Source organism: Haemaphysalis longicornis, unplaced genomic scaffold (assembly GCF_048455015.1).
Source record: "Haemaphysalis longicornis isolate Haplotype H1 unplaced genomic scaffold, Haemaphysalis longicornis Haplotype H1 scaffold_2, whole genome shotgun sequence".
Classification (NCBI taxonomy): domain Eukaryota; kingdom Metazoa; phylum Arthropoda; class Arachnida; order Ixodida; family Ixodidae; genus Haemaphysalis; species Haemaphysalis longicornis.
Window position 1 is genome coordinate 135,645,465 of NW_027526295.1, and position 5,992 is coordinate 135,651,456.

Sequence of the window (5,992 nt, forward strand, 5' to 3'; positions counted from 1 at the left end):
GCGTCGTACGCTAGGCCGCATTCGTCAGATGCGCCGTCAGGCCAGAGCCATCTTCCTGAGCCTTCCTGTTTCACGAGCACCCAACCGGCGCCGCAGGAGCAACAATCACCACTTCGTGTGATGGTTCAACCAGGAGCTGAGCTGCCACAACGACATCGCGCGACGGTTATGCCACGAAAACAAGCTCGGGCCTTGTGTGCGCTTCATCTCTCATGCCTTTGAGGAGCTGCCACTCAAACGCTTCCTCGCCTTCGACGGCCTCCACACAAGTTTTCGAAGGTGTCGTACTGCTCGCCCAGCATTTCCAGGCGCCGCTGACTTCGCGGGCACCGCTATTGAGCCGCAAGATTCCGACTTCATGCAGTGATGGTGGGGTGATGGGCGGTGGGTCTGACAAAGTGGTCGCACCGTCGGGGCGCCTGCCGACCAGGCGGGCCACTCCGCGACAGAACAGGATGTCGTCGGCGGATGACGCACCGACCTCACGCGGACACCCAGTGTCCGAGTGACTGCCGGCACAAACAGGTATGGCCCACCCCAAACAGACATGGTCCCCCGAATTTCTTTCGATTAGAAAATTTATTGAAAAAGGGGTACGCTTCGAACTTCATGCTTCCTATTTGTCAGCGTGTATTTTATGTCAAGTAGCGCCTAAGGGTATTAGTCTGGGGTGCACAAACTCCATGACAACATCTAACGATTACGAGAAAAAATTTGGGAAGAAAAGCTGTCATACGCCTCTCTCTGACTTACTAATATAGTGGTTGAGGACAGTACACACCGGGATACGGTGTTGAGGGATGAGGAACACCTGCAGCGCCGTCGGGCTGAGCTTCCTCAATTAGAAATAGAGGAATTGAACAAATATTAGGCCGAACGAAAAAATGATATTTCGATGAGGAAACAAAAAAAGTTACAACGGGATAACGTGGACCTCGCCCAACTCAGACATTTAGGGGCCCCGCGCGCCCAAGCAGCTCCTTGCACTGAGCGTGCACCCGTCGTTGAAAAGGTGAAAACACAACCTGCTAACATGGCTAATCTCTCACCCATCGCTGAAAAGGCTAAAACAAAACCAACTAACCTGGTTAATATCTCACCCATCGATGAAAAGGCTAAAACAGAACCAACAAACGTGGGTAATCTCTCATGCAAAGCGCTTTCGGAGTCCCAAAAAACCCTACTTTTTAAAGGCCTAACGTTTTGTCCAACCTCTGGTAAATTTGATGAATTTCAGCTGTACAAGGACCTTGATGTGTTTTCCCCAAATTCGCGCTTAAGGGATTACTTTCATGAACACGATACGGGGAGGCAAAACAGCGTGCCCGTGTTATCGGACAAATCTTTGACACCAAAGAAACAAAGGGATAAACTTTTGAACCTGTACATTTCCGCGGCAGAAAAGGACATAATTAAACACCGGCCCATCCATGATAACTTGCGTAGCGAGGAGCGAAGAGCCCTGGAGGTGCTGAGAAATGATAAAGAAATCGTGTTCAAACCGGCGGACAAGGGCGGCGCAATAGTGGTCGTGGACAAAGCTGACTACATTCAGGAAGGGTTCCGCCAGCTAAGTGACACTAACTTTTACACAGAAATCCTCACTGATTCTACACCCGGAATTCAAAACGAAATCAAGGAAACACTGGCAGTACTGTAGACAGAAAATAAGGTAACTCCTGCTATGATGAGAGCCATGTCGCCTAAATACACAGTAGCCGGGCGTTTTTTTCTGCTCCCCAAAATACACAAGGCGAACCATCCTGGCCACCCCATAGTCTCAGGCAACGGCACTGCAACAGTTCATTAACTACCTTATTCATTAACTACCTCACTTCATTAACTACCTTATTTGCAACATTTAGGAACCTTTCCTTCCTACATTAAGGATACCGATCACTTTCTCCGCGAAGTTTCAAACCTAGAAATTCCCCGAGAAGCATTCTCGCGACCATGGATGTTTGCTCACTCTCACATCAAGACGGCATAGCGGCCACGGTTGCGGCATTCGAAAACAAGGAGCCCTCGGTAGACATCGATAAGAATACGCTTTCTGCCCTTCTCGGCCTGGTATTGAATCAGATTAACTTCTAATTTCACAAACAGACTGCCCGGGTGGGATCCGAACCCACGGATCCCACCCTGCGGGCATTTTTTCACCACTTTCTTTCTGTTTCAACAAATTCTTCAACTGTTTCTATGATCTACCACATTCTCCCCTTTTCTTCTCGAGGTTTTCTTGACTGCCAATCTATATTTCTGTCCTAATTCAACGAGCCCCTCATTTTCCATTCTGATTCGCTGAATGCATTGCGAGGGCATGTTCTGGCAGTCTTGGTGCCATAGAGAGCTTAAGAGGGTTCAACGCTGGTCGATCACTATCGACATGCCGTAGGCCCTAGAGTCACTGCCCGGGGGTTAAAAAGAAGGTTCCATTCACCCCGAGTAGTCCGAGAGGCGCTGGCTGCACCCCCAAGTGTAGGAAACAAAAATGCCTTAACATAAATACGCGAGAAAGGGGTGGGGAAACAGTCCCGCCGGTAGCGTAGTGGTCATCGCACCAGACGCGTATTCTGGAGGTCGTGGCTTCGGATCCCACCAGGCGAGCATTTTTTCACCATTTTCTTTCTGTCTCAAAAAATTTTTCAACTGTTTTTATGATCTACCACATTCTCCCCTTTGCTTCTCGAGGTGTTCTTGACTGCCAATACTTATTTCTGTCTTATTTCAACAAGCCCCTCATTTCCCCATTCTGATTGGATATATATATATATATATATATATATATATATATATATATATATATATATATATATATATATATATATATATGTATATATATACATTATTGGAGAAAATGCTTCACTCACTATAAAATGAACAACAGTGTGTTACTAACGTTTGGACTGGAGGCCCAGTCTACATGGGAGTAACGTACAACCCGGAAACACGCATGCTTATATAGCTGCGGAAAGTTTTCCACAGTGCACCCTTGTTAAGAACATGCGTTTGCGGTTTAGGGCGAGGGAGCAGAAAAGAGATAGAGAGGGCACTATACATTTGCGTACACTCTTCCGTGACGTTTTGCTCATCCCAAGTTCTCCCCAGCAAAAAAAAGGAAAAAAGGAGAAAAAAAGCAACAAAAGAAAGCAATGTTTCATAGCAACAGCAGATGCGGTCCCGCGGGCTCCAGCAACAAATTATTTGCTATATATATCCGTCATCATGTTCACCTATTCTTACTGGGAAAACTTGTTTGCTACAGGGTCCATGGATTCCCGCAACATTACCGCTGCACCTTCACCCCTCGCAACACCACCTGTCCATCTCTACAGCGCTTCTCCTCTCCAAAGCCACCTGCGTCCTCTATCGCTCCTCTGTGTGTCGCCGCCACGTTTTCCTACATCCCACTGTATTTTGAACGTCATTCATCACGCCATTATTGACTCTGTGTACAGCGGGCGCTCTCTTGGCACTCCATTAGACATTCCTGATAGCACGGAAATGGCAAGAAAGTGCGCACATGACACCGATGTGAAGATCCAAGCCCTACGGTCTCGTTTAGGCATGAAAGTCTGAGCGTGGCCTGTCAGCGTTTTAGTATGTTTCTAAAGCGATCTAAAATGTGTAATGCAAATACACTTTTCAAAGCGCAACAATAGGTGCTATGTTTCAGGTTTTTTTGGGTAATCTACTCACAACTTCGATTATAAGAAACCTCATTTTTTTCCATGTTAGATGACCTGGGAGAGTTTGCATTATTGCAATCGGATGGTTTTAAAACGTATGGAAGTTTTGAACGCCAGAGAAATCCAAGGTTTGTCTGCAGTGGCGGGCTTTTTCTGCACCAGACAAAAACGGTTTTTCGCAGAATGGGGAACTTGGGGCTTTCACCTCTAAAATATTTACACTAAATCTTTGCCTGGAATTCACCTACTATAACTGCTATGATGTCAGTGCCGCAATTAAGCACTTATGTAGGCAGGAGCACCATCGAATTTCTAAAAATTAATTAATTCGCTCAACGAAAATGTCCATCATAGGAGGTAAAATGATTGCGGGTGGCAAAACATTCAAGACATAGAGTTTGGCTGCGTCTACCTGCTTTATAAGCTCCTAATAAAGGCATCGACATTTTCACCAGTTTTGCCTTTGTAGCTCGCCAGAGAGGCGGTCGTTCTATAAGGACGGTTACGATTGCGTGAGGGGTTAATAATCATCGTCTTTGACAAATGCTGGGCGTGGGAGGGGACATGTCTCTTATTTCTCTGAACACACAACAAGCATGTTCAATAAATCAGTGGGGCTTTGCGTCTCCTGACGCAACGTCAGCTTTCTGGTGTATCTTTCCGCGTGCCCACTCTCGAACGCTGGTTGTACTTTCGTGAAAGTTCCGTATTTTAAAGGCAGTTTTTTTTCTTGTGGAACGTCTAGGTGCTCTGTACTCGAGTTGGCGCGCACTAACAGCATGTGCACCTGCATCGTGACAATACGGATGCAGCACCAACAAATCCGAGAACTCTCCTTTTCGGCGTCTTGATAAGTCTTGCACATTTTCACCCTACTCTTCGCAAGCCCAACATTTTATTGAGTGAGGAATAAACGGGGCATGTCGGCCGTTTTAGCACCACTTCTTCAACAGTGCCGCGCAGATCCGTCACCACAGCGAGCGAGCGACAGAGCACGTAGCACGGGAAGAGAGCCGCCTTCGCAACTCTGCCGAAGTTGCCATGGTGACGTGGAGTCGTGTCACGGCTCGCCCCTGCATCGGCGCTATCCCGACGGATCACGTAACCTTCGCCACTGTTTTTGCGCGTTGTAGAGAGGTGTGTGCTGCTCCGCGCGACAACCAGCCTTTACGCTGCTGAAGGGACCACACGTGAGCAGTCAGACGGGTAGCGAGCTAAGCACAATTTACACAATGTACAAATTACTTGCGTAGAAACGCCGCGTTGGGTACTTCTTGGGCCGGAGCAATGTGAGAACATTGTCCGAAGCCCACCAAATGTATTTGTGTTGAACAGCAAAGAACGAGACAGCAAAAGAGAGAGAGAGAGAGAGAGAGAGAGTGAAAAGAGGAAGAGGAAGAGAGGAGAGAGAGAGAGAGAGAGAGAGAGAGAGAGAGAGAGAGAGAGAGAGAGAGAGAGAGAGAGAGAGAGAGAGAGAGAGAGAGAGAGAGAGAGAGAGAGAGAGAGAGAGAGAGAGAGATATGGCTTCATGTCACGATGCACGCTTGAATAACGAATGTTTGGTACATAAGGAGGGGGGGTTCGGGATAGAGCATGAAGATGCGGCCCTGTCATGCAGCTTTACGGGCAGCTATCCGTGAAACACAAGTTATGTGTTCCCCGAGTTAGGGTATAAGTGTCGAGCTTTACCCGACTGCATTTGAGCTCACCCGACTACCGGGGCATTTTTCGGTTACTTGAGCTTGTAGTGAGGCAGGCTTCACGAGCTTCGGCGTAACGTCATTGTTAGGCTCGAGGGCCGCAGCTCCTAGCTCTGCGGACCCGCCCCATTCCCTAACAGTAGCTCTTGCGACGCACTCACGTCCCTCGGAACACATAAGATCAGGAACTCCAACCTGCCTGAAAAAAAGATCCTTCGGCCCCATAAACTGCACCGACCAATTTTTCTCACAGTAAGCTGGGTGAACAAGTAGCCGTCACCGTATCGGCGCATTGTAGAGGCACCATTGAAGATAATCGCAGCAACCAGGAGGGCATGTTTCACGGCTCACACGGCCTAGCGACCCCCCCCCCCCCCTCACACATACACCCCATTTGACTGGAGCCGCTCGGATAATAGGGGTGAACAATATACCCAGTGGCTGCTGACTCAAGCAGTAGTCAGCAACGTTTGCGGTCAACTACGAAGTCGATCATGCAAGTATAGGACAGCGGCATGTTACGGGTACATTTATTATCCAAGTGAAAAGAACGCTTCAAGTCATTATAACTATCGGCCAAATACGCTGTTTCGCGGAATGGGA